Genomic DNA, 19555 nt, shown 5'->3' with positions numbered 1-19555 from the left:
AGTAAAATGCGCTTACTCCATATAAGTTGAGTATTGATTTGTTGCATTGTAAAAGTTATTCACAATGAGCAGGCTTGTACCTTAATGTTGCATTCAATTTTATTTTTAGTGTTGAGGAAAGCAATATGTTCAGCGCAGAAGGTTGCAGATGGTGGAGGAATGTTTTAATCAATGAGTACAGCTATGTGGTCTTCCTGCAGAGGTCACTGTAGCATCACAAATTCTTTCAAATTAAAAGACAACCCAGAATTGACTCCAAACCTCACAGTAACTCTACTCGCAGCATCTTATGTGCACCAACATTTGATGCTAGAAGCAGTCAATCATTTTTAAATGTTTGAATTGATTTATCAGGTAACCACTTCTCTTTGGAGTTATTCCCCCCTCCCCTCCCCCACTCCCCAAATCCTTGTTCTCGTGCCATAATCTTCCCAACCGGAGAAGTGCTGTAAGTCTATCATGGAGACAATTCAAACCTATTTCTGAATTTCACAGTTTGCTTTTTTTTGTTCACGGTTAGGAGGCCCAGTCAAGCCAATAATAAGCTCAAGCACTAAGGCTCAAAGATGCTCTCTTGCATCAAAATACAGTTTGTGCTGAATTACAGCAGGATCAGTAGATAGGATTTCTCATTGTTCCGAATGCTACCCTAATAAATTGTACGTACAACTCCTGTTTTCTGGAAGCACTGAAAAAGCGCTGGCATTAGAAAGCTGTGCAAAGATGTGAAAGTCCCTCAGGTTAAAACAATATATGTGAATATAAAAAAAATGTTGACAACATCAGAATGTACAAGAGCAGAAAGAGTCAGCGCATCCATTCTGGCTACTCCCGAAGTTAAGAAAAAAAATCTTTAGCCTTCGCAACAGCGAGTCAGATTCTGTGATAACCCAGCAGAAAGCTAGAAGCAGTTTACAAAGTAGAATGATTATTTTCATAACAGAGTTTTTTTTGCAAAGGTTATTCATAGAATACGGCACATTTACATCTCAGAAGTGTTTCTCATGATATAGAACAAGAGCAATTTACATGTATATAGTATCTTATTCTTGCATTTATTATAGCACCTTAACCGTCGGAAGGATGTCTCAAAGCGTTTCATGTGATTTACCATAAAGTGCAGTGACTGTATTTGTAGGAGAACACGGCAGCCAATTTGTGCACAGCAATGTCCCACAAACAGCCATGGTCAATGCTCATGAGTTGTTGTTAGGGAATGGTGGTTATCATTCCAATATCCTTGGACCTATTCACATTAATATCCATGTGACACTCCATCGGTTATCTAGTGAGTGGCTCCAGATCTTTCTGAATGCTTCCTGCCCTCCTTGCATTAGTCAACACATAACTGATTATCATCAGCCTGTTTAAATGATCAATTTTCACATTGGTTGGATGTCTCAAAGTATTTCACATAAATGAAACTTGATGAAGCGATGGTCCTAGACATGAAATGACTGTGACAAACAGTTTGAATACATTCTTTAACAAAACATTTCCTGCATTTTTTTCCTTACTTACAATACAATTTAAAATATTATTTATATTTATATAGCGCCTTTCACTTTACTTACATACCTTATTGTTAACATTCACTTAGGCGAGAATACAGTGAGCCTGACACCTCCCATGGTCTGAACAATAATAACAGTTCTGGTCTCCTTGCATTAGTCATCAGCAAATTTTACATTACAAGAATTCTCCTCCGATACATTTCAGAATACTGTAAAAGCTGTGGACTCATTAGGAACCTGCTAGTCACTGCCTCCCAGACAGAAATAACACTTTCCCTTTTATCATGGTCAAGTCATCTGCAAACACATACTTTATTGTCCAGTTTTACAGGTAAAGAAATGATCACTTTAACGAGTTATTACAGGGTCTCTCAATTTGAGTCATATGCCTTTAATAATCCTAAAGTCTTGCATTTCATATTGTGACTTTCACGTCGGGAGGGCGTCTTGAAGCACTTCACAGGATTTAACATAAAAAAGAGGAACTGTATTTTGGAAGTGAAATGCAGCAGACAATTTGCGCACATAGTGTTCCACAAACAGCCGTGAAGTTAATGACCATTTTTTGTCTAGGAAATTTTGCCCAGGACACTGGAGGAAACTCACTTTTCTCTTTGAACAGTGCCATAGGATCTATAATGTTCACCTGAAGAGGCAGACAGGATCTCAGTTTAATATCTAATCCAAAGGACAGCACCTCTAACAATGCAGCGAGCTCTCAGCAGTGGAGTGTCAGCTTAGATTGTAAATTCAAAGTGCCAACATGGGGTTTGAACCCACGACTTTCTGACTCAAATGCAAAAGTGTTCCGAACTGAGCCAAGCTGACACCTCAAGACACTTGAACATCGAATTCAAGAAAAGAAAACAATAATGCTGTGTTATATAAGCTTTTCTAATTAAAGGCTTAGGATCAATTTATCCCTGCATACAGGATCAATTTTGTGCTTATGTGAAACACTGGAATGATCAAAGTACAAGCCTGTTGGTGGGTAACTGAGCTTTACGGTTATTAGGAAGTGACTTTATGTATTGTGAGTGAAAAAAATATTCTTCAACATTTACACCATTGTTCTCTGTTTCAATGGCTCCTCAGATACACGTTAGCACCTGCATTTACTGAAACACTCAAACCCGATAAATGCACATACTAAAGTTCTTTGCCAAGAAATGTTATACTTGGATCAGGATTATGCTTGAACCAGGATTTTTTTAAATATAAAGTGCTGCTTAAAAAAAAACAGCCAGTTGGCAATTCTTTGTGCCAGAGGCTATTAAATCAATTATTCAGCAATTCATTCTAAACAAAAACAGAGGGGAAAAAAATTCAAATAGAAATATATTTTCTGCACACTCAAAAAAAGACCAGGTTTCTTTACTATTAGCTGTCTGCAGTTGACGTTTGGCACTGGTTTGACTGTATCCAGTGTGCTTAGTACTAAAAACCGGATAATTGGATGATATTTTATGGTTGGATGAATAATTCTACACAGAGTGATTGGAGTCAATGGGAAATGGCTTCGTACATTGAAAATCTATGCTTGGATCAGAATTATGCTTGCAGTGGGCAAATGTTTGGCTCTGACTACATTTCAGGAACATAACAGGATTAGGAATGTCATGTTAGGAGTGTGTAAAACTGAATAGTTATTGCATTGGTTGAAGGAGTAAAGCAGCTCTGCACTGCACAGTGATGACCCTATTCATACGGTAGACCTTATTTTTGAAGCTTGGATCTTTTTAACAGGAATCTAAACGGCCAAAAAGTGCAACAGAGTTCCTGCTTACATTTAAAGTTGTGAATCAAGTTGGATTGAAATAACAAAATCTACCTTTTTGGTGGATTTCACTTATTTGATCCAATGCAAGGTCACAATATTAGTTCTAATCAAGTAGACCCTTTGGCTCATTTGATCACATCCTTCCAGAATACCCGAATATCCATTTTACGTCTTCCCATCGCAACATCAAGCTTTTTTAAAAAAAACTAAAGAGTTTTACTGTACATTTTCACCTCACTTATCAGGGGAGTGAGGGTGGACCTGGGGGAGAGGGCAGAGGGAATGGTCCTCCCAGGAGCAAAGTGGATTGGGGTTCTGAACCTTTTAACACTCCTTCCCATCTATGTATCTGTTTAAAAGTTTCAGACTGGCACAAAACAACACACTAAATTTCACTTCACGGCACGTAGAATGACAGACTTTCCCCTGGATAATATTGGTCATTCACTTTATAGCTGTTTGTGAGACATTGCCGTGTGCAAATTGGTTGCCATTTAAAATAAATGCTGAGAAGCATTTTGAGAGATTCTTCCGATATGAAAGGCACTATGTTTTATCACCAAGTTGGATTTGGCAGTGGAGTTGTGCACAATGTAAGAAAGACAAGCAAAGAAGAGAGCCAGGACAAAAAAAAGAGGCCTGAAGACATGCCTCACCATACATTGATGCTCAGTCAGCTTTCATTATGACTGAGGATGAAAAGTAAAATCTGGAAAAAAAATTTGGATTACAACTGGTCAGTCAGCCTCTCAAACTCTATTATAATCTGCAATAATTCTTTTAAAAAAACAATTCTGTGGTCACCCATTGAGCACTGCATTCAAGCACATATTTCATGTGCCCAAATAAACCAATTATCTGGAAGTTCACACCAACTCTGAGGTTGTATTTTACCGAGTCAGGCTAAGTGCACAGACACAGTATAATTTTGCATTGGTAATGATACCAGTATAAATTGTTCATCTACCAGTGACTGTTTCACACCTGAGGGTGGTGAGAATGTGAAGCTCACTGCCCAAAACTGCGGTTGAAGCAAAAGGCATCATTGTGTTTATGAGGAGACTTAATGCAAAGGGATTTTAAAAGGGATTAATGTAAGGGAGAAGGGAAAAGAGGGGTATAGGAGAAGGGAATACCTGGGGTGAAGGATCATATAAATACCAGCAAGGACTAGTTGGTCTGGTTCCCGCTGTTCATATTATTTCTGAATTACATTCAATGTACAGGGGCAGTGGTTGGGAGGAACAACGAAAGAAAATGGTCACTTCTGTTTTTTTGTTTGGCTTCTCAACAGCGAGTACCTATGATCAGCCAGCGCCAGTAACATTTAAACAGCTCAATCTGAGACCACAGAACTAATGCCAGAATTAGCATTGGTCAACTCTAGCGCTCAACATTCAATACTGGCTGTAATCTGCCAGCACTTCCACTGATACTGTACCTTGGAAAGAAACACAGCAATGAAAAATCGCACACATTTTGTTTGGTTAAATGGGTTTTGACCTTCTGCCTTTTCTACTTCAGAACTGTGAAGTGTAAAGGCAAATGGGACTCGTGGTGTAATAGATGTAGTGAAGTTCAGTGTCAATGAAATGGGGAAGGTGACAGACAAGGAATGAGTCCCAAAGGTGTACTGGAAGTGCCATGGATAAAGATTCTCTTGGGAAATATTTCTCATTAGTTCTCAGATACAGTTCAGTAATTCAATAGCCATAGGTTAACGTTAGTCAAGAGACAGAATATGGCAGCTTGTAGATTTTTATTTTTTTTCCTTTTTTTTACAACCACATTTGTGTGAAAATATCACGAGCAGTAATGTTACTTGAAGTAAGCTGGCAGCCAGGCTGCTCTGCACAATGCATGCAGACTTAATTAGCACTTGGCAAACGCAGAATTTGGCAAGCAGCTAACAGATATCTTCATACAGTACATCATCTCCATATTTTCACTGGATGGAATTCTGAACAGCTAAGTAAGAATGAGCAGGCAGCCCCAATGGTTCCAATCTGAGCTGAGTTCTCTGGTCTCAGACAGGACTACACAGGGTAGGTCAAATTAGCCGCAGCCTCCCAAGGTTAGGGAAAGGAAAACCAGCCAGGGTTCCTGCTCCCGGTCCTTCCACAGCACCCTAAACCTCTCTCTGACTCGCTCGCTCCCTCACTTCATTCAAGATCTGTCTCAAGACCAACCTCTTTAAATTCTTTCAGTCTTCATTCCCCTCCCCACCAACCACAACTCCCACCCTCAGCGTAGATGCCAAGCCAGTTGTTAAGTACCTTGGGACATTGTCTCGACATGAGATGTGCTATATAATTGTAGATTTGTATTACATTGTATTGAGTGAATGGGTGGCAGTCGGGTGAGGAGAGGTCAGGCCTGGCTGTGAAGCCCTCTGCAGTAGGATGGCCTGACGATGCTCAGTACCAAGGCTCACACATGAACGATTGTGCATGGCACAGACCTGTGGAACTGCAGCTTAGCAAGAAATGGCTAGACCAGGAATAAAGAAGTATATGCCAATCGTAAAAAATTAGAAAAATAAATGGACATACTACATTTTTATAAAAAGAAAGAAGGAACAAGCATATCAAGAATCCTGGGATTGAAATTCTTGGTGTTTCATAGCATGTTCTTTGAAAGTGCTAATTACCACAAAGAAAGTTTACCCTATAACCTGATGCCTTGTGTCAAAGATTACGAATTAAACTAGACATGTATATACACATATGTATTGACATGCTTTACAAGAATTCATATTTGTAGGTGAAGTGCAGTATTTGCTGTCAAAGCAAGTAAGAAAAATCAATGGCTAATAGTAGACAAAGGGTACTTGCCATTTAAGCATTGAATATAGAATTTATTGAAAAGGTGATCAGAGCCAAATATCTCTTGATCATTACAAGTGGGAATTTGATTGTTCCTTATATTCTCTATTTTTATTCTAACTTTACCATGTTTTTTTTAATTTCAAACTTTAAGTCCTATGGGACGTCCTCCTAATGTGAAAGGTGCTCTATAAATGCAATTTCTTGTTGTTGTTGTTGTTGTTGTTTACTGCTTCTTTCTTCCAGCTCAGATCATCCATTTTTTCTCATAGGTTGGAAACTAGTCTAAAAGCTGAATTTGTAGCCAACAGGAACCTGCTGTGTGGCAGATTGGCATGGCTGTACCATGGATGGGGAAAGAGGAGTGATCACAGGCACAGTTGAAGTGGTTTTAAAGACAGATCCTAAATATATCCTGGAAGCCAACCAACTTTTTTTAAACTAGCTTCACCCCATTGTCTGGGCATTGAAAATGAAAAGGGCTGCAAGTCTGCTTCATGATTCTTCACTCTTAATAAATATTCAATGTTATCTTCACAATTGCAAACAAGAGAGCAGGAGAGACATCACACAGATAAACTGAAAGCTTTATTACCACGAGGAGTGGTTTTAAGTCCAAAGGCTGGTATTCCAAGAAGTCATGGATAAGTTGATGCCTTATTCAGACTGGCTTGGTTGTATTCACGACTGCTTCAGGGACAGCCTGGTCATGTTAACTCTGCCAGAATCGTACTGGCAGGGCATCAATCTGGCCTTGTTAGTCCTATTGAACAAGGCAACAGCTAATATGCAATTACAGCTTTACGGTCTCCAGCTCCATTTCAAATGGAGACCAGCCTAAGGATGCTCCCGGGTAATTTAGACAGCCGCTAGTAAGACTACGTCTTAGTATATTCTGGTATAAAAGCTAACCAGAAATGTCCTAGTTCAGTGTCAATTTGTTGAATAGCAAAAAGGCAACATTTCAGCAGTGCCCAAGATACTTTGTTCAAGGCTGACAGAGCACATTTTATGTCATGGTATAAATGTACATCATAAAGTTGTGATTTTGTACAGTTTTACAATGTTCTGTGAACAATGCAAGCCAACGCCAGAGCTTAATCTTACTGGGAATTGGCTGCCGCAATCGCCTGCAAAAATACACTTTTTTCAACGAATTCTGTGATGTGCTTTGAGATATCCTTCCAATGTGAAATGCGTTGTCAAATGCAAATTATTTTTTATTACTGTGCTCGTTGCCCCTACGGATCCATGCCATGTTTTTTATCAGCCCAGTTCTGATCAGTTCATGTTTTGTGCACCACAAGCCCCCTTTTAAAATGCAGCTTTCGTGCTTTTCACTCTTAATCACAGTCAATTGGACTGAGTTGCCATTCACTCAAATAGAGTTTTATCAAATAGAGGAATGTTCATATCAATCAGCAGGTCAAATTCCTGTCAACCAATGTTACACAAACAAACATCAAATCTCAGTGATCAATAGGGTGGTCATATATTTTAATAAAAGAATTACCCCCATTCACATGCGCACTAACTATACATCCTTGAAGCACACAGAGAGTGGATGACTTTGCTCAAGGTTCACAGCAGTGAAGACTATAGGGGGATTTAACTTGTGATCACATCTGTACAACAAAGGACGACTGTAATATAATAATAAGCCTTGCATTTGATATAATACCCAATAACAACAAAACGTCTCAAAGCGCTTCACAGTTATTAGTGCATAATGACTGTATATTTGTGGGTCAGCAAGGCAGACAATTTGCACACAGCAATGCCTTACAAACACCTAGGTGGTAAATGATCGATTTAACTTAAGGATTGTTGGACCATCGCAGCGGGAAAAACCCCCTTCTCTTTTTGAAAAATTTCATGAGTTCTTTAACACCTATTTGAATAGGAAGATAGAGTTTCATTTTAATACCTCATCCGAAGACGTCACCTTCGGCAAAACAGCGCTCCCCCAGCACTGAACTGAAGGATCAGCTTAGACCGTGAGTCTCAAGCCTCATTTTGAGAGACTTCAACCCCACAAGTGTGCTTCCAACTGAGCCAGGTTGCACCGCCAAGCACACTTCCAATTTGATTTCAAGCTGGGTTGAATCCTCTATTCAATCCCTATTTGTTAATTTCAGCAAATGAGAAATCAGGTCAGGAAGGCAGATTTGACTGAGTTGCGAATAATGGTACCGGATTGATTTTAAATCATTAAAATCTTCACCTTCACTATCCTAAATGTGACTTGAAAGAGTGGTATAATTTTAGTGAAAATTTCACTTGGTATTGGCATAGGGTTAACAAGTATACTGTTGAATATTCAAAATAAGGTTATGCAGTGCAACTCTCATTTACATTCGAAGCTTAGTACACCCAAAGCTACTTCACTCCCTGTCATCTGTAACTACCAAAGGAACTGTTCCAGTCAATTTCCTGCCAGGCAGCTTCTATTGACAAAATACAAAATGAAGATGAATGGGAAAGATGTAAGGAAAAATATCATAACACCTTCCCTTGTCAGTACAGAGTGCTATATTAACTCACAAAACAAAAAGGGATAAAAAGTGAGAGGTATAGCTCTTCAATTTGGGCTGTGAAAGCATTGAAAAGGCCCAGATTACAGGCTGACAAAGACAAACTCAGAATTGCTAAGGATTCTCGCAATAATTAAATATATTGCAATTCAAGTCTGTCAAAGTTGGAGCAAGCTTTTTGTCGGGTTTTTTATAATCCTTTCCTGAAAAGTCTAAACACATTTAAAAATGTCACCTGGAATAGATGAGTCAGTGATGCAGTCGGAAGCAGTGCACAGAGTGTTAGAAGGCAGGTGTGCAACTCTAAAAGTTTCATCTCAGCCAGGTCACGGAGGGACACTTGCTACCTTCAGCAATTGTGTGTCAGCTGGGCTCAGTTGGTAATACTTTTGTCTGAGAGTCAGAAGGTTGTGGGTTTAATTTCCACATCAGGACTTGGGATACGTGCTATCGAGGCTGACACTCTAATTCAGTGCTGGGGAAGCGCCACATTGCCAGAGGTGCCGTCCTTCGCATGAGACGTTAAACCAGGGTCCCATCTGCCTGATTAAGTGAATCGCAAAGAGAGGGGAGTTTCTCCCAGTGTCCAAGCAAACAATCCCAAACCCCCATGGCCATGGCTGTTTGTCAGACATTTCTTTGTGAATATTGGTTGCTGCGTTCGACTAGTAAAAATGCAGTCAGTACACTTCACACTAAATGTAATGAGGTGCTTTGAGACATCCTCTTGATGTGAAATATGCTGCATCAAATGCAACAATTATTAATTTTATTATAACTGGTGCATGGTATTGGGAGGAAGAAAATAACATAAAATGGAAAGAGAAAAGATGATAGAAGATCCCAACAGTCCAAGATTCTCAGCGCCACTTGTAGAACCAAAACATTGTGTCATCAGCTCCCAGCTGAACTTATTTGCTTTGGTCCATTGAGTCTTACTGTTCATTTCTTGGCTAAAGTTAGAGGGAGCACAGAATGGAGTCTAAGTGCTCATCTCAATCGGAGCAAAAAACTATCAGAATATGACTTATTCCCATTTGAGATACTCCTTCCATTAACTGATCATGGAGTGGCACTGATGATGGCTGTGATCCACTTGACTTGAACATACTCCCTGGCCAGCTGGGGGAAAGGTGGTGGCAATGAAGAGCCCACGGTAATAATAATAATCTTCATCCTTATATTTGGTATAGCACTTTTCATGTCAGGAAGACATCTCAAAGCGCTTCATAGCATTTTCTGTGAAGTGGATTGATCGTGTATATTATAGGTGAATACAGCAGCCCAATTTGCGTATTGCAATGTCCCACAAACAGCCACAAAAGTGAACAACCAATTTTATTTAGTGGATTGTTGGCTAGGACAACGGGAGAAAGTGGCTGAGAAGTACGCAACATAAAATCAGTATTGCGAAACATCTACCACTCTTTTTTCTCATTGAGAAGAGCTTTCTTCTGAGTCTATAAAGTAAACCGAGCTGAACTTTCCAGCTCAGCTGTAAAAATATCAAGCAAACACACAGAATCATGTTAAAGTGGTTTGGGACCATTAGTTCCCCACAAATACAGTGCATCAATATTTAGTGCAAAGTAACAGAATGGTATTGTGTTTAGACAACAGAGAAAAAATTGTAAGTCTTGGCTGCAAGTTAAAGGACTTATCAAGTTGTCATTTTTGCAAAATTACAGGGAATGGATGCAAACTTTTGGTTGTTTCTGAATTACCAAATTGCTCTGTTGCAACTCAGTTTAGCTTAGATCCTTTGCGAGGGCATTAAAAACTGCGGCATTCAAAAAACTGAAAGGTCAACGAGGTTTGAAAATTGTGACGGCATCACAGCAGGAGACAGCACTCCAGAATGTGCCATCATTCATTTTGCTGAAACCCGCGGTACAGTTCCGTTTTACTTTTCTAATGAATTGAACAGCATAACACCAACCTTTCAGTGCAATGGCTGCCAAGAGAATAAAAAGGTGTCATGGAACTTGGTTTTAAAGTAGTGTTAACACATCAATTCAGCTTGCTGACTGGCTTCTGGGACTCCTATGAAGCTTCCAATGCAGTTAGTGTCGTTAGGATGTGAATGGGAAAAAAAGACTTGCTGCAGTGGTAATAAAAATATAGTCACATCTCAGAAGATCTTTATTTTGTTAAGCACGTTCCTAAGAGGCAAATCACCTTGTCAGTAAATAATATTTAATGGAATTAATTGGCTGCTGATAGCGGTGGGTACAAACACTTTGAAAATCTGAGAAATTGGCAGTTCTAGACTATCCAAAACCAAATAGTATGCTACCAACCTCCTGCACATCTGCCACCTCCAGGTCCACAGTTTGAGACTTTCACTGAAGAAAAGGGAAAGGCAGCAGAGGTGTCAATATGGTTTCTGTTGTGTTAAGATAATGATAATTCTTGCATTTGATATAGCGCCTTTTCAGTGTGTCCTGGCCTACAAGTCCCCAGATAAAATTCATCTTTCACTCCATCGCTGTTTATGAGAAATTGCAGTGCACAAATTGCCTTCCCCACTTGCCTACACAATACACAGTCATTATGCTTTACAGTATATCCTGTGAAGATCTTTGAGACATGTTCCTGACTTGAAAGGCGCTAATTAAAAGCAAGGATCATCATCAGCAAAATACAAAATGGCTTTAAAGGTAACCAAATAACACTGGATGTCAATGCAATTAATTTACACTGGATGTAAATTAATTTTAAGCATGCAATGCCAAAATATAAGACTATCACACAGCATACAAGAGTGAACAGTGCACAAATAGCAAGGTGTTAAATGAAGAAATAAAACTCTGATTTGAATGCACAATCCAGGCCCCTTGAAGATTTTGCAAATTTTGAACCAAGTTCAAAGCTAAAGACTTGGCAGCTCTCTAGTACCACTGCCCAGCAAAAACAATGTTCCCGCTGAGTGAGTAACCTTATTGAGAACATGGTAAAATAATAGCCCTTCATTAACATTTCACACAATACTTCATGGGAAAGGTTTGCTCTAAGTTTATGAACAGAATATTCTAGAGGAGCATTTGCTCGTCCCGGTATTGCATATTTAAATAGCACTTACCTTAATGATAGAAAAGAAGCATTGAAAAGATTTTAAATGATTTCTCTTGTATTTTATGTTGTGAAGAAACACCAATAATTTATGTCCATAATCATTAGTGAAAAGCGCAGCAGAAAATTACGAGCTCCCAACATTTTGCAGTCGTCTTCAGCAATGACCATATATGACTCATAGTTCAGTTCGCAGATCCAGTATTAATGTTAATAATATTCTAGGCACACTGGCAGCATCTTTTAGACTTTGCCTTTACACAAGCCGGTGCTCTGCCAAACTGCTTCAATAAAATATTTAATGAAAAATATTGTAGTAATAGAATCTACAATAAAGAGATGTTAAATTTCATTTTACATCTCTGTCCCATTTTGACTGTAAAACATGCAAAATGATGCCACATATCATCATGAAATAATCAAATTATTGGGAATTTCCGACTTGAACTGATGATATGGCAGTGCGTTTCTTTACTGAAACTAATAAAGATCCTCCTCCTTTCGGTTTAAGAGGAAATACTGTGTCATATTGCTTACCAGAGAGAAAGGAAGGGTAGCAGATGACCTGCTTCCAGGACCTTGCCAATGTCATTCAGTAACTAAGCCACTGGGTTCTCATAACCTAATGTTGTTTGGCAATAAAGACAATGATGGGAGAGAAGGTAGTTTGTCTAAGTTTTCCTGGCAAAAATTCCCCAAATAAAATTGATCATGCACTCCATGGCTGTTTTTGGGAGATGGCTGTGTGCAAATTGGTTGCCACGTTTCACCCACAAAATACACAGTCATATCACTTTTACTGTATATGTGAAGTGCTCTGAAACATATCAGAGATGTGATAAGGTGCTATATCAAATGCAAGGATTATTATTATTATGATTACTTTCTTAGCATTTTAGAGTGCCTAGAATTAGGTAAATTCTGAAATATGTCATCCATTTCTGAAATTGATCTGAAAGTAACTGTACCTTTAGGGAGAACCCTCAGAGCTCTTTCAGTCTTTCATGTTTCTATGTAAATTCTATGTAAACCTTGATTTCATGCGTATGATTGCTGCGATAGAGATCTGGAACAGAATCAGAGAAAAGTTACCCAGATCGGCCAGACGGTAGTGGATGGGGATTGATTACAGCAGAAGCTGGTTTTACGCACAATGTGATGCACACGTTTGCCTATGTGCAGTGTAAGCCTCTGGGTTGATCTGAAAGGATAAAGCAGGTGATAGCTGATTTATATTGGATTCAGCGTAAGGCTTGTGTGTACTGAACCCCTGAGTCCTAGAATAACTGTGAGAAGGTTAGTTTCCAAATATTGAATGACACAGTAAATTTCTATAAAACAACCTGACAAAATTCAATATTCAATGATGTTAGGCACAACAGTGCATCATCAATTTTGTTGGACATCCGCATGTTTCATAGTTCTAAAGTTGCTATCTCTGTCGGCCTCCCCCACAAACACTGAAAAATTCCATAATTATCCTGCATTGCTCTGTTTCCAAATAGTTCAGTGGATGGAGTCTCATTGGAGTGACTCAGCTAACTGGGGTCACTCTGAGACATTATCCTGTCCTGTAGTCCTGTAGCTCAGTGGTTGAGCACTCGCTTTGCAAGCTAGAGACCCGAGTTCAATTCCAGGCAGGGCAAAACCTTGGGCAAGTTTCCTTACTCCACACGCCTAATAATAATCCCTCCAAAACCAAAAACAATAATAAATTGGTCATTTTCAATCCACGACTGTTTGTGGGACATTGCTGTGCGCAATTGGCTGCCGCGTTCGCCCACAAATATACAGTCAATTCACTTTACAGTGTGTTCTGTGAAGCGCTTTGGGATGTCCTCCCGACGTGAAAAGCGCTATATCAAATGCAAGGATTATTATTATTATTATTATTGCTGTGCGCAATTGGCTGCCGCGTTCGCCCACAAATATACAGTCAATTCACTTTACAGTGTGTTCTGTGAAGCGCTTTGGGACGTCCTCCCGACGTGAAAAGCGCTATATCAAATGCAAGGATTATTATTATTATTATTATCTTACATGAAGAGTATATCATTACAAATTGTTCCTGTTTTTTTCGCCCACAAAACGCACAGTAACTTCACTTTAAGGTACATCCTGTGAAGTGCTTTGAGATGTCCTCTAGATGTGAAAGACATTACACCAAATGTAAGGATAATTGTTACTGTTGTTGGGAGGAGTTGTTGTGACACACGGCCATAAAGCAGCTAGCTCTATGTTTACATCTTTACAGTGTGTCTGGTGAGACGTAGAATAAGGCACCTGCAATCCTAACAATTGGCTTGTTAGAGGGAAGGTACCTCACGGCAATGATGTGCGCACGCATGGGAAACAAGGTTAAACAATACTAGATTTATCCACGTTCTTTAACAGAGGTGAGAACCACAACCTTCTGCCCTGCACACTGCAGAGTTGTAACTTGTGCAACGCATGAGGAGATCCTGATCTCTAAGCCCTCAGAAGCCAAACTGCTATAAAAAAACTGAACCAACCTTAGTCTGAATGCTTCTTCCTAGTGCAACAGTAGCAATGACACCAGTCATGATGACTGCTTGTTTCATAACTAAAGCCTTGAGGACAATGCTGCTCCCCTGTGGCTTCAGTTGCTGATTTCGCCCCTCGCATTCCTCTGCTCCGTGGCTTCCAGTTACTCAATGTCACATTGGATCTCTCTCGGCTTGTACTTGCTGAACTGCTCAAAGATCCCAGCAGCTAAATGTAGGCTTCAAAATGTTCAACCAAGTGTACTTTGGGGGACATTGAAGATGCTCCACGGTTTTCCCCCAGATAAATGTGCCGGGAACTGGCAGCGTCAGAAAGGGTGGTTCTGAACCTCACAAGATTGGTGTGTAGGAAGCAGGTCCTTCGACCCATTCTGATCTCATCCTTCCAGAATATCTATTTTTCCATCCTACCATCACAGCCTCAAGTTATTCCGTAAAGTTGTTTACCATTGTTCAGAGCATTGTGTCAAGCACTGACTTGGTTGAGAGAAATCGCCCTACCCTCAGGTAAACCTTCTGCATACATACCTTCACTGGTACATCGTTCTTTGAACACTGGAGAAGCACTTTGCTGTTTCATTGCTAAGGGTATGAAGCACAGCAACCAACCGACAGGGAGAGTGTTTTACCTGGTTGTTAAACCTTGGAAGATCAAGCAAGCTTTGACTGCAGCAATGGAAGTGTATAATAATGATATAATGATACTCCTTGCATTTTGAAATAACGGCTTATGACACAGTCGAGACGTCTCAAAACGCTTCACAGGAATTGCTGTAAAATATAATGACTGTATTTATAGGTGAACATGCTAACCAATTTTCACACAGCATTGTACCACAATCAACTATCAAATGAATAACCAATTTTATTGTTGCCAAGACACCGGGAGAAGCTCCCTTCTCAAATAGCACCACCGAATCATTAACATTCACCTGAACAGGCAGGTTTAATGGTTTAATGTCTTATCCAGAATGGCACCTAGATTATGAGTTCAAAGTCTTGAACCCACAGCTTTCTGACTCAGAGGTGAGAGTACTACCGACTGAACCAGGCTGACACACAACATGTCAGGGTATGAAGTACAGGGTTCACAGACAAAGAGGAGTTTCAACTGGTTGTTAAACCTTGAAAGATGAAGTAAGCTCTTAAAGTGGCACTGAAAGTCTAAGAAAAGGCGCCCAGAAAACAACGGAAAGTTAGAAACTGATTTAGGATTTGTTAGGGGGTGTTGTGCATCATCAGATTCATGAAGTGTGCAAAATAGGTCATATGGTCACAAGTCCCATCCCTCTTGGCACTGATGATATTGGTCTCATTGTCAGTGACAGTGATTCTTGGTGACAGGTTCCTGGGTAAACCCACTCACTGAACATCATCTGCATTGCCTGCTTCATGTTCACAGCAAAATGCTGAACTTCCAACAAAGCAACATGTAAAATAGCCACACAATTGACTGCTGGGAGGCTTGGCAGCAGCTGGTGCCTGATCTTTATCACCCTTAAAAGTCACCCAGTGTTTTGTCAAGGAGAAATAAGCAGTCAAAAGCACCAATGCCAAAACAAACATTGGTAGTAAATTGCACGTAATCTTCAACTGGCTCTTAGTAATGTGGGTTTTAATGATATTGTATACTGTTCTTGATGGCTGTTTGTGGCACATTGCTGTGCACAACTTGGCCGCCACATTTGCCTGTAAAATACTCAGTATCTATAATTCACAGTAAAAACATCCTGTGAAGTGCTTTGGGATTTTTTTTTTGATGTGATCAACAACAAAATTCCATTTGTATAGCACCTTTCACGTCGGGAGGATGTACCAGGCACTATATCAAACACAAGTTTTATTGTCTTATTATTATCGGATTTATAAATTATTGTACATGCTGATCTATATCCTGTGAAGTGCTTTGAGACGTGCTGCTGACATGAAAGGGACCTTATCAAATGTAAGGAATATTATTATTATTAGACTTTTTGTTATTGAAATTAAGCCTCCAATCCAAATTTGGTGACAGTGTCAGAGGACAGAATAGAAGTTTGAGTGTTTTGTTCTCAAATCAGAAATAGGGTGGACCAAACACAAAGAAAAGTCACATCCTGGACAGGACCGAAGAGGGTATGGAGTTCCAGGGAGGGTGGGAGTGGCGTTCCAGGGAGGGTGGGAGTGGCTGAAGATTCACCCACGGCTCAGCTGTTGCTCTCCTTGATCTGCTGGCTTTCCGTTTTCAAACATATACCGTAAACCCCCGATGGACAGCTTTCAACTTTGCTCTTAATGTAAAGATTATCCTTTATTGTGAGTGGATTGTTGAGGATGTAGGGCTCGCTGTATTTGGGTAGGTAGGATTGAAGCCAAAGGCAATAGCACTGAAGATTTAACAACAGGATGAAGTCTCCCATGTTGCTCCACTTTTCTGCCATTATAGCGAGCTCCTCTTCTCTCATCTTCAGTTCCGACAACTCAAATGCTGGTTAAAAATAACCTCCCAAACACAAATGTAGAAGACAGGCAGACAGGTAGGCAGGCACGTGTGTCGGACAAACATCCTCAATGACTGATAATGCACAGAGAACTAGTACAGTACTCTGGGGAAATTTTGTTTTAAAATATCATGATCTTAATAGCAGCCGCTCGGTCTATTCAACTTGATTTTTTTTAATAACACAGTTCTTGGTCACTTAGACCAATTTGACAGATTAATAGTCCAGCCCTTCCATGTGGCGTGATGGTAATGACGGTGGCGATGATGATGTGGACGGTTGATGATAAATGTAAAATTATATGTGTATACATTGAATTGAAAGCCAAGACAGCGATCACTCAGATAAATGGAAGCAGCAATGCAGCAAACCTATCACCCAATACATTAGTGTTCAATCTCACAGTAATATGATGGGCTCGCAAAACAGACTGCACATAATATATAATAATAATCCTTGCATTTGATATAGCGCCTAATCACATCTTCAAGACGTCTCAAAGCACTTCATATAATATATTGTAAAGTGAATTGACTGCATACCTTGTGGGTGAAACGCAGCAGCCATTTCCGCACAGCTGTGTCCCACAAACGTGGATTGAGTGACCAAATAATTATTTTTTTTTGAAGGGATTGTTACCCCCAGAAAAGCGATCTACCAATGGACTAACATCCGGGTTCCTACTTACTGCTAGATAAACAGAAGTGTGTGGAGTAAGGAAACATGCCTAAGGTTTTGCCCTGCCCAGGAATTAAACCCAGGTCCTCCCGCCTGCGAGGCAAGTGCTAAAGCACTAAACTACAGGACTCCACATGACAAAGAAATCTCCTCCTCTCTCAGAGTTTACATGAGGTGGAGGTAGGGTTTCTGTCACAGACCCAATTTCTTTCTTCCTCACAAACAACAATTTATATTTATATAGCGCCTTTGACAAAGCAACATCGACTCAAAGTGCTTATAATAATAATCAGAATATACTGTAAAGTGAATTGATGCTGTATTTGTGGGCGAAATGCGGCAGGCAATTGCGCCCAGCAGTTTCCCACAAACAGTCTTGGGTTGAGTGACCAATTTTGTTTGTGGGATTGTTGGTCAAGACAACGGGAGACAGAAACATTCCTCTCTTTTAGAATAATACTTTTGAAATTTGCTTCACAAAGACGGAGTCCGATCTGCGAGGGATACAGAATGTTGCCGAAGGTGCAGTCAAAAAGAAAGATTTTTAGACGGATCTTAAAAGCAGAGAGTGAGGGAGGGATTTGGAGGGATTTTACGACAGAGTTCCAGAGAGCGAGGCTAAGTGGCTAAGAGCTCACCCACAATAAGCCAGAGACGATAATAACAATAATAATCTTTGAATTTGATACTGCACCTTTCACAACATCAAGATGTCTCAAAGTGCTTCACAGGACAAGCTGTAAAGAGTAATGATTGGGTATTTTGTAGGCAAATGTGGCAGCCAGTTTGCATCGAGATATCCTGCAAATGACTAATTTTATTTAGGAGCTTGAATGTCTAGGACACAGAGAGAAACTTCCTTCTTTTTTCGAAGAGTGCAATGGGATCTTTAATGTCTAACTGGACAGGCAGATGGAACCTCGGTTCAACATCTCATGTGAAGGACAGAACCTCTGACATTGCAGCACCTTCCCCAGCACTGCCCTGGAGTGTCAGCCTAGATTCTGAGCTGAAAGTCTCGACATGGTGCTTGACCCCACAACTTTCTGACTCAGAGGCAAGATAGTTACCAACTAAGCCAGGCTGACACCTTGTATGATATAATAATAATAATCCTTGCATTTGATACAGCCCTTTTCAAGTCTTCTAGACGACTCAAAGTGCTTCATAGAATAGACTGCAAAGTGAATTGACTCTATATTTGTGGGAGAAACACAGCAACCAATCGCGCACAGCAGTGTCCCACAAACCGCTGTGGATTGAGTGACCAAATTATTATCGTTTTTTTCCTTGAGGGATTATTATCAGGTGTGTGGAATAAGGAAACTTGCCCAAGGTTTTGCCCTGCCAGGAATCGAACCCAGGTCTCTCGCTTGCGAGACGAGTGCTCTAACCACTGAGCTACAGGACTCCACTAAGCGGAGGGAAGGAGAGGCGGGAGTGACAAACCTGTCAAATGCTGTAAAACTCTATTACCATATCACGTCTCTTCCCAAGTCACACTTTCACAACATTGTTCCAGAGCAACGCATGCCAGAAGCGCGACAGCAACTCTGTGCTCAGGCATAGCTGAGCTCTGTGCTTTGCACGCTCCCACGTGGGTACAATGTGCCACTAACTGGCATCTGGTCACCGACAAAATTTTTAACATTGATGAAGAACTGAATATTCTGCTCTTTACTTTACTAACAGTCAGACAATCTGGTGGTGCACTTGAGATTTTGGAAAAAAAAAGTTTGTATTAAAAGTTAAGAGCTCAATTGGCGTTGGAAGGCGGTAGATTCCACAAGGCAATCTCACTAAATCCAATTGATGAGGCTTTCCCTTTATAATCCAATGATCCGTTGCTGATCGTGCAACCAGTTCAATTTGCCGCAAAACTATCCTATAAATGAATCAAAATCATCGCTAGACACCTCCCCACCACCACTCCCACCTCCAGTGAACCAACTCTTCAGATCCTGTGTGACTGTGTTCAGACGATCATGTGATCCCTGCATGCACGTTTCTTTTCATTTATAAGTGACAAAACATGTATTCTTGTTGCAAATAACAAGAACTGTGCATCCGATGTAGCCTGAGGCTGAATATATCTGAATTATTCAAACATCGGCATTCTCCTAAGAGGCGAAATCCAGGTAGCTTCA

This window comes from Callorhinchus milii, unplaced genomic scaffold (assembly GCF_018977255.1).
Source record: "Callorhinchus milii isolate IMCB2004 unplaced genomic scaffold, IMCB_Cmil_1.0 Scaffold5, whole genome shotgun sequence".
Classification (NCBI taxonomy): Eukaryota; Metazoa; Chordata; class Chondrichthyes; order Chimaeriformes; family Callorhinchidae; genus Callorhinchus; species Callorhinchus milii.
This window is presented reverse-complemented; position numbering follows the sequence as displayed.